Genomic DNA, 9,280 nt, shown 5'->3' with positions numbered 1-9,280 from the left:
CAGGTCCCATGGTCCTCTCCGCCAATCGGAAGGCTGGGAGGGCGGCGGGCTCGGAGAGGGACTTTCGTTGCTGTGGGCGGGGTGCAAAACGCGTGCCTCAGACTCCTGCGAGCATCTCCGCCAGTGAGCCGAGGTGCGGGTGCCGCGGCTCCCTAACGTTTGGGGCTCGGGCCCCGCGCGCTTCGCTCCTTCTCAGCCGCTCCTCTCTAGCTGCGCGTCGGCTGTCTGCTGCCTGCGTGGGCCTGAAGGGCGCCGCCGCACTTAAAGTGTTGGTAAGCCCCTCCCGCCTAGGGATGTGGACTCGCCGCGTTGGGCCCAGGAAGTGGAGGGAAGGAAGTTTACCTCCCTCGCTTTTTGGATGTTGGTGTTTCCCAGGGATCTGCATTCTCCGTTACCTACAACGTGCTGACTATTCACAGATCTCTTTCGCCAGACCAGACAGCTCTCTTGAGCTCCAGGGTCAGCTGCCTAGAAGACATCTCCAACTGGTTGTCCAGTGTTAATGTACCTTTGAACTCAAGTACATCCGCAGACCTGCTTCTTATCTCTTGTAGTCCTTGTGTTGGTGAATGGCATCATCCACGCAGTCCTGCCCACCAGTAAACTTCAGTACCATTCTAGAGCCCTTTTCCATCTTGCCAGTCCAATGGCTCTCTGGCTTCTCCTCCTTTTTAGGGGCTGGAGAGGGAGGATATTGTGGTAAAACATGAATAGTATTTATCATTTTAATCATTGTAAGTGTGAAGTTCCATGGCATTAAGTACGTTCACAATATTGTAACCATCACTGCTGCTATAGCCAACTTCATTCTTTTGCATGTCGTTATCGTTTTTCCAGCACCGTTTTTGAAAAGTCTGTCCTTTCCCCATTGAATGGGCTTGTCACCTTTGTTGAAAATCAACTGACCATGTATGTGAGAATTTATTGCTGGGCTCTCTATTCTATTACATGTGACTGCAGCTCTTGCACTAGTACCATATTCTTTTAATTACTGTAGCTTTGTAGTAAGTTTGTAAGTGAGGAAGTGTGAGGCCTTCAACTTTATTCTTTTTTCCAGATTGTTTTGGCTATGCCAGGCCCCTTGAAATTCCATATGAATTTGAGGATCAGCTTTTACATTTTTGAGAAAAAGGCTGTTGTAATTTTGATAGAGATTGTGTTGAATCTGTACATCACTTTGGGTAATATTGCTATCTTAATTTTAAGTCTTCCTGTCTAAATATGAAATGTCTTTCCATGTACTTAGGTCTTCATTAATTTCTTTCAGCAGTGTTTTCTAGTTTTCAGGGTATTTAATTCTTTTTGATAATATTATAAATGAAATTGCTTTCTTAATTTCCTTTTCATATTGTTGCTAGTGTGTAGAAACAACTGATTTTTGGTGTTGGTCTTGTACCCAGCAACGCTTCTGAATTTGTTTTTTGGCTCTACAAGCTTTCTTGTGGATTCTTTGGGTGTTTCTATATATATGATTATGTTGCCTGTGAATATAGTTTTACCTCTTCATTTACAACTAGGATGCCTTTTATTTCTTGTCTAATAGTTCTGGCTAGAACTTCCACTACATTGTTGAATAGCAGCAGTGAAAAGAGGCATCCTTGACTTGTTCATGAGTTGTTCTTAGAGGCGTAGGTAAGCTACTGATTCAGATGTGGGTTTTTCACAGATACTTTTATCATGTTGAGGAATTTTCCCTCTGTAACTACTTTTCTGAAAGATCTTATCACAAAAAGGGATTGTATTCTGTTAGATGACTTTTCAGCATCAATTGAGATGATCATGAGTTTTTTTTCCTTAGTTCTTATTAATGAGATATATTACATTGGTTGATCTTATGGTAAACCACTCTTGCATTCTTGGGATAAATCCCACTTGGTCATGGGGAGTAATCCTGTTAGTATGCTATTGGATTTGATTTCCCTTTATGTTGTTGAGGATTTTTGCACCTATATGCATAAGAGACATTGGTATATAATTTTCTTGTGATGGGTTTATTTAGCTTTGGTGTCAGGATAATGAAGGCCTCATGAGATTAGAAAGCATTCCCTCTTCTTCAGTTTTTTGGAAGAGTTTGAGAAGGATTGGTATTAATTCTTAATTAAATATTTTAATTAAATTAAATATTTGTTACAATTCACTGGTAAAGCCATCTGGTGCAAGACTGTTCTTTTTTGGGAGGTTTTTGATTACACACTCAATCTCTTCTTATAAGTATGTTGAGATTTTCCAATTTTTCTGGAATCCATTTATAATAAATAATTTGTGTGTTTCAAGGAATTTGCCCATTGTTTTCTAGGTTGATTTTTGTTGATCTTTTCAAAGAAACAACTTTTGGTTTCATTGATTTTTTTTTTTCTCTCTTTCTTTTTTTTTTTTTTTGGTTTATTTTCCATTCCGTTTTATTTCCTTCCTTCTGCTAGCTTTGGGTTTAGTTTGTTCTTTTTCGTATTTCATAAGGTATAAAGTTAGGGTATTATTTTGAGATTTTTCTTGTTTTTTAATGTAGCCATTTACAACGATAAATTTCTCTAATTACTGTTTGCATTGTATCCTATAAGTTTTGTACGTTTTTATCATTTTTACTCATTTTCAAGTACATTCTAATTTCCCTTTTGGGGTCTTCTTTGACCCATTTGTTCTTTAAGAATGTGTTTCTAATTTCCACATATTGTGAATTTTCCAGTTTTCCTTCTGTTACTGATTTCTAACTTCATCCCATTGTAGTTGGAGAAGATACTTTGTATAATACCTGTCTTTTAAAATCTATTGACACTTGTTTTATGGCCTAATGTATGGCCTGTCCTGAAGAATGTCCCATGTGAACTTGAAAAGAATGTGTATTCTGCTGTTGTTCAGTGGAATGTTCTGTACACTTCTGTTAGGTTCAGTTGGTTTATTGTGATGTTCAAGTCCTCTAATGCCTAACTTATCTTTATCTGGTTGTTCTATTCATTATTGAATGTGGGCTGTTGAAGTTTCTAATTATTATTGTAGAATTGTTTATTCCTCCCTTTAATTCTGGTCATTTTTGCTTCATATATTTTGAAAGTCTCTTCTAGTTATGTAAATGTTTATAATTTTTATATAATCTTGCTTTTTTGAACCTTTTATTAATATATAATGACCTTCTTTGTCTCTTGTAACCTTTTTAAAGTCATTTTGTATGACCTTAGTATAACCTCCCCAGCTCCCTTTTGGTTAGTACTTGCATGGAATATCTTCTCTTTTCTTTTCTTTCCACTTTTTACTTGTTAATATCTTTGGATCTAAAGTGAGTATTTTCTAGACTGCATATAGATGGATCATGTTTTTGTTTTTGTTTTATCCATTCTGCCCATCTCTGTCTTTTTTTTTTTTTTTTTTTTTTTGTGGTATGTGGGCCTCCCTCTGCTGCGGCCTCTCCCGTTGCGGAGCACAGGCTCCGGACGCACAGGCTCAGTGGCCATGGCTCACGGGCCCAGCCGCTCCGCGGCATGTGGGATCCTCCCAGACCGGGGCGCGAACCCGGTTCCCCTGCATCGGCAGGCAGACGCGCAACCACTGCGCCACCAGGGAAGCCCGCATCTCTGTCTTTTGATTGGAGAGTTTATGCCATTTACATTTAAAGTAACTACAGATAAGGAGGGACTTATTTCTGCCATTTTGCTATTTGTCTTCTATAGGCCTTATAGCTTTTGTGTCTTTCATTTCTTCCATTACTGCCTTTTTCTGTGTTTATTTGATTTTTTGTAGTGAAAAGTTTTGATTTATCTCTGATTTCCTTCTGTGTATATTCTATGGACATTTCCTTTGTGGTTGCTATAGGAATTACATTTAACAGCCCAAACTTATAACAATATAATTAAATTGATACCAACTTCAGTAGCATACAAAAACTCTCCTATACAGCTCTGTCTCCTCTTTCTGTTCTTGATGTTACAGATTACATCTTTATACATTGTGTGTGTAATAAATTAGACTAATATTTTTAGGCATTTGTCTTTTAAATCATGTAGAAAATAAAAATGGAGTTAAACAATAATTACAATAATAATACTATAATTGCCCATATATTTATCTTTACCAGAGATCTTTATTTCTTCATATGGCTTTAAATATTGTTGAGCATCCTTTCATTTCAACGTGAAGGATTCCTGTTAGCATTTCTTGAAGGGTGGTTTTAGTGGTAATGAACTCCCTTAGCTTTTTTTAAAATCAGAGAATGTCTTAATTTCTCCCTCATTTTTGAAGGACAATTTTGCTAGATACAGATCTGTCAACAGTCCTTTTCTTTCATTGCTTTGAATATTATCAACCCACTGTCTTCCAGCCTCTAAGATTTAAGATGAGAAATTGTCTGATAATCTTATTGAAGATCCCTTATATGTGATGAGTATTCTCTCTTGTTTCTTTTAGGATTCTCTCTTCTTTGGCTTTCTACAGTTAGATTATTATCCTTTCTCCCCTTTCTCTCTCTCTTCTCCTCTTGGGATGCTTACAGTGGTACGTTGTTTTTCTTGACAGTGTCCTACAGATCCTTTGGGCTCTGTTCACTTTCACATTTCTTCTTTTTTTTCCTGTTCCTCAGACGGAGTAGGAAGAACATGGAATCCATCTCTCTACCTAAACAACAATCGTACTGGCAGAAACTGAAGTAACTATTTTGGAACTCTGGAGTCCATTTGAATGCTTGCATGTTCCAAAGGAAAATTTGGTTGGTCAATTGAGGTTAATTTCAGTCAATGTGAGCCTTTAGTGTGATAGCACCTACTCGTTCCTACTTCTCAACCCTGTGTAGGCAGTCATGTTCATATTCCTGGTATGGCTTGCTGGAGCCAGGGTGGGAAATAAGAACCTTGTTCTCCAAATACAAGAGTTCTGTATTTTATTTTTATTGAAGTATAGTTGATTTATAATGTTGTGTTAGTTTCAGGTATACAGTAAAGTGATTCAATTTCTATATATGTATATATTTTTTCTTTTTCATTATGGTTTATTACAGGATATTGAACATAGTTCCCTGTGCTATACAGTAGGACCTTGTTGTTTATCTATTTTATATGTAGTAGTTTGTATCTGTTAATCCCAAACTCCTAATTTATCCCTCCCCCACCCTTTTGCCCCTTTGATAACCATAAGTTTTTTCTATGTCTGTGAGTCTGTTTCTGTTTCATAAATAAGTTCATTTGTGTCATATTTGAGATTCCACATATAAGTGATATCATATGGCATTTAGACAAAGACTTTAAAACTGTCTTAATGTTGCTCATTGAGCTAAAATGAAACATGGATGAAGTCTGGAAAATGTACAAAAAATGAGAATATCATTAAAGAAATAGAAATTATAAAAAGGAACTTAAGTGAAATTCTGGGGTTGAAAATATAATAATAGAGAGAAAAAAATTCACTTAGGGTGTTCAAAATCAGATTTGAGCAGGCAGAAGAAAGAATCAACAAGCTTGAAGATATTTCTTTCAAACCCAGTTCTTTTTTCCCCCCCTTTCTTTTGCCCTAGTTCAGGCCTTTCTGAACTTAGGCAGCCTCCAAAGTGTTCTGTTTACTCCCTGTTTTCCCTTTTCTACTCCTACCAGAATGAAATTTTTAAAAAAACTCAAATCTGATATTGGCACTATCCTTAGAAACCTCTAAGGGCTCCCTGTATTCATAGATTGAATTTCATTTTCCTTATTTAAGCATTCAAGGACCTTCCCATTCTGCCTCCAGCTTACCACATCAATCCATGGAGCTTGAGATACAAATTCCAGTTTCCAGGATATACAAGGTCTAAGGGAACAAACTCAGTGACTTCTTGAGGAAGCAACCATTCAGATCCAGAAGGTGGGAAATTTTGCACTTCAACTGGACCGATTTCTTCAATAAGCCAGTGTCTTTCCATTTTTTTTCTTAAGTGCTAGATTAAAAAATACTTAAGGGACATCACAACCAGATACAATATGTGGGCCTGGATTGGATGCTGATTTGGGAAAACTAGCTGTAAAAAAATATATTTTGGGCAACAGAAAATTTGATTATAGTTAGGTATTAGATGAGAGGAAAATTTACTGAAATGATATTACTGATTTGGAAAAGCCAGCTGTAAAAATATTTTTAGGTTGTTAGAAAATTTGAATGTGATCTAGGAATTAGATGAGAGGAAAATTTAGTGAAATGGTAAGGTAGATATTGTTAATTGAATAAAGCAGACTGCTTAACTGTGATCTCATTTTGAAAAACAATATACAGACACACAAAGAAGGCTACATATTAAAGTATTAATATTTGTATTGGGAATGTGATGTTTTTGTTTTTTATTTTAGGTTGTCCCTATTTTATATTTTTCTCCAGGGCATACTGTAGTGATTCTGTAATAAAATTTTATTTAAAAAATATATGTTAAGATTTATGTATATATTGGGGTAATACATATGAATCAAGAAATACATGAATGTATGGTCACCAAACTATTAAAAGTGGTTTTGTCAAGAGTGCCAGGATTTCAGGGGATTTTACTTTCTTCCTAATGTTTTATCTGTTGTTTAAATACTTTAAAATGGGTGTGCATTTTTGTTACATAACTATGAGGAGAAAAGGAAGAAAGATATTTTCCTGCAGGAGTGCAGCCAAGTCTATTATAATAGACAAGTCACAAAGAGGACTGCAACAGAGCACAGCTTTTTTTTTGCTTTTTCTCTGGTGGATTTAGATGCAATATCCACAGGAAAACTTTGCGAATGACTCATTTACCAGGAAAAGAGCGTATGCTATTTGAATAAAGAAAGAAGAATGAGTGAGAGGCTGTAGAAAGATTTCATAAATTGTCAAGACTTAATTAGCACCTTTAATAATCATTATTTTTGTTTCCAACTACATTGTAAATTCATTCAGGACAAGGACTTTAAACTTCATTCTATTGCCGTTGCTCTGTATATCACTTTCGAATAATTTTTAAATAAAATCCCACCCCATCTTTGAGTAGCAGTATGAAACCACTTTGTTCATTTCTGTTCTATTCTGTGTGTCTCAAATACCTTGAGGTAGCTGTGTTGTAGCCAGTCGCCCTTGACTTCAAAGTCAGAAGTTTTGACTTCTGGACTGAATTCTGTTGCTTAGGCTGGACTCCCTTACAAAATGAGAAAAAAAATCATCATTCTCAACGATAGTCTCAAGGTTTGTGGTAAAACCAAGTGACATACCTGTAAAAGAAACTCACAATCCCTGGCACTTTTTGCGCCCTCAATAAAGGGCAGGTGAGTTGGGTTACATCATTAAGGGCTGCTTTAGAAACAGCATTTGAACGTTAAAGGTGAGCAAGGGATTCCGTGCTCTAGCACCAGTGTCTTTAGGGTTGTACCCCTCTCAGGCGCAACAGGTACTACCCAGACTGCTACCCCCGCCAATCCTGCTTCCAGTCACTGATGCAGGTACAGAGCCGCTATCGGCCCAACCGCGGACACAGCACAGTATTGAGTCCTACTGCCAAAGTGCAGACTCCACGCAGACGCAGACTCCGGAGGCGGGCTAAAATCCCAGGTGGGGATTCGAGGAAAGGAAGTACGCCCCCGCCGCCTGTTGTTGGGCCAATGGGGCCGCTCGGCTTTGCCGTGGGCCTATGAGACAGGGCAGTAGGCGGGGCGGAGGGCGGAAGGAGCCTCTCTCACGTGAGTAGGGGGCGGGGAGGGCGGGGGCAGGGCGGCTGGGGAGGCCCAGGCGGCGGAGCCTCCGGGACGGCGAACGGCGGGCCGCGGAGAAGGAGACGGCGGGTCGGGTAGGGCCGTGTTTCCCCCCACTCCTCCTCCCACCCTTCCATCCACCAAGCCCGGGGGGATCCTCCGACGGCCCCTGCGGGAGGCCAAGCCGTGTTCTCATCCCGCGGAGCGGGGCAGGCGTGACTGCGCTCAGCTCCCTCGACTAGCCGGGTTCTGAGGGGAGCAGTGATTGGGGGGGGAGGGGGAGTCGCGGCCGTGGGGGGAGGACGCATGCGCAAGCGGGAATGTTCCGGCAGCCCCTGCCCAAACCGGTTCCCCCTGTCTGGGTGGGTGTGAGTCTTCCCAGTCCTTCACTTGAGGCCGTCCCTCTCGCCCCCCCAGCAAAGCCGGTTTGTCTCTTGACTTACACGTTTGGGTACAGGTCCTATTTGGGAATCTGGCCGCTCCCCCCGCCTCAGTTTCTCCCCATTGCCCGCTGGGCCTGTACCTGTGACTTAGGCTGGCTTCGGCCTCAGGCTAGCTTCCTGCGCTGCGCCTAATTTGAAAGGCTTGCTTTATGCTAGTGTCGGTCTGCCATCTCGTGTTGACGTTTCTGTCTTATTTTCCCCGCCTGCAATCGAAGTGTCCCCGGTATCCCCCTCTCCCCAGATACTTTAAGTATCTGCCCCCATACCTCATTGCTGTATCTTGATTCCCAGCAACCTTCAGGGCTTTAGGTGTTCAACAAAGCCCGAGGATAACCCCAGACTTCCAGGAGTTTCTCTGTCCATTACCTGGTAGTACTTTGGTGTTCTTTCTCTTCTAACATTCGGATTGTAATCATATGCACCTGCTTTACAGTCATCTCCATACTTTAACTTGGAATAAAAGTCCTAGCAGACCGTGTTAAGTGATAAGTGATCGTGCTGCTGGTGCGCACGCTACAAGTGCTCCGTTAGTTTAAGTCTTGTTCCAGCTTGAATTGGAGATCTTTTGGCTTTTTTGTTTGTCGGTGGAAAAAAAAAAAAAACTGCCAGAGACGGGTTTCACAATTCATTTGATATGTTCATTCAGGTAAATACCTGTATTCACATACATGTGACTTGAGTAGTAAGTCGCGAGTGTGTCTGTTTCCAGGTGCTTTGTTTATTTAGGAAGAGAAAAAACCAAAGAGAGCAAATTGAACTGAGTTTCCACATAAAACTGATGTTTGGAAAGTTGAAAAAAAGCTTAGGTGCCAAGGGAGTGCACGTTCAGTTTTTTTTTTTTTTAACGAAGGACCTGCTGGCCTTAATTTTAGCGTGTATAAGGTGCTATTTTAATATATATTTAAGGCTTTTATTCGAATTTACTTATAAAAACTGAAAATGAAAAAGGGGCAGAGTTCTTTATAATCTTCCTTTGTAGACCTCAGTTTCCATTAATGAAATTTGAATCCATGATTGATTTGTATTTATTGGTAACATTTAAGATTCACATATAGCTTTATCAACTCAACTTTGTAATTAAAATTGAACTATTGCTATGTTGTGGTACACTTTTCATTTCAGTTTTATAACTCATTTTACAGTTAATTAACAGCTCATCGGTATTAAGGTATATATTTGGGTAGTTAA

At 39.6% G+C, this 9,280-nt stretch overlaps 1 protein-coding gene across 5 annotated transcripts in view; it reads left to right on the top strand.

Annotated features, from left to right (window-relative positions):
• Positions 1-43: 43 nt before the first annotated feature.
• RABGAP1 (RAB GTPase activating protein 1) overlaps positions 44-9,280 on the top strand; it is a 163,343-nt gene continuing 154,106 nt past the window's right edge. The window contains exon 1 of one of the 5 annotated variants that reach the window (XM_007128903.4): positions 44-272. The gene's annotated coding sequence lies outside the window, so the exon portion shown is untranslated. Of the gene's footprint in view, positions 273-5,703; positions 5,818-7,664; positions 7,745-9,280 lie in introns of those variants that run through there. The other 4 variants (XM_055086976.1, XM_028493538.2, XM_055086977.1 and 1 more) reach the window with 4 other exon arrangements.

Source organism: Physeter macrocephalus, chromosome 9, assembly GCF_002837175.3.
Source record: "Physeter macrocephalus isolate SW-GA chromosome 9, ASM283717v5, whole genome shotgun sequence".
Classification (NCBI taxonomy): domain Eukaryota; kingdom Metazoa; phylum Chordata; class Mammalia; order Artiodactyla; family Physeteridae; genus Physeter; species Physeter macrocephalus.
This window is presented reverse-complemented; position numbering and strand designations above follow the sequence as displayed.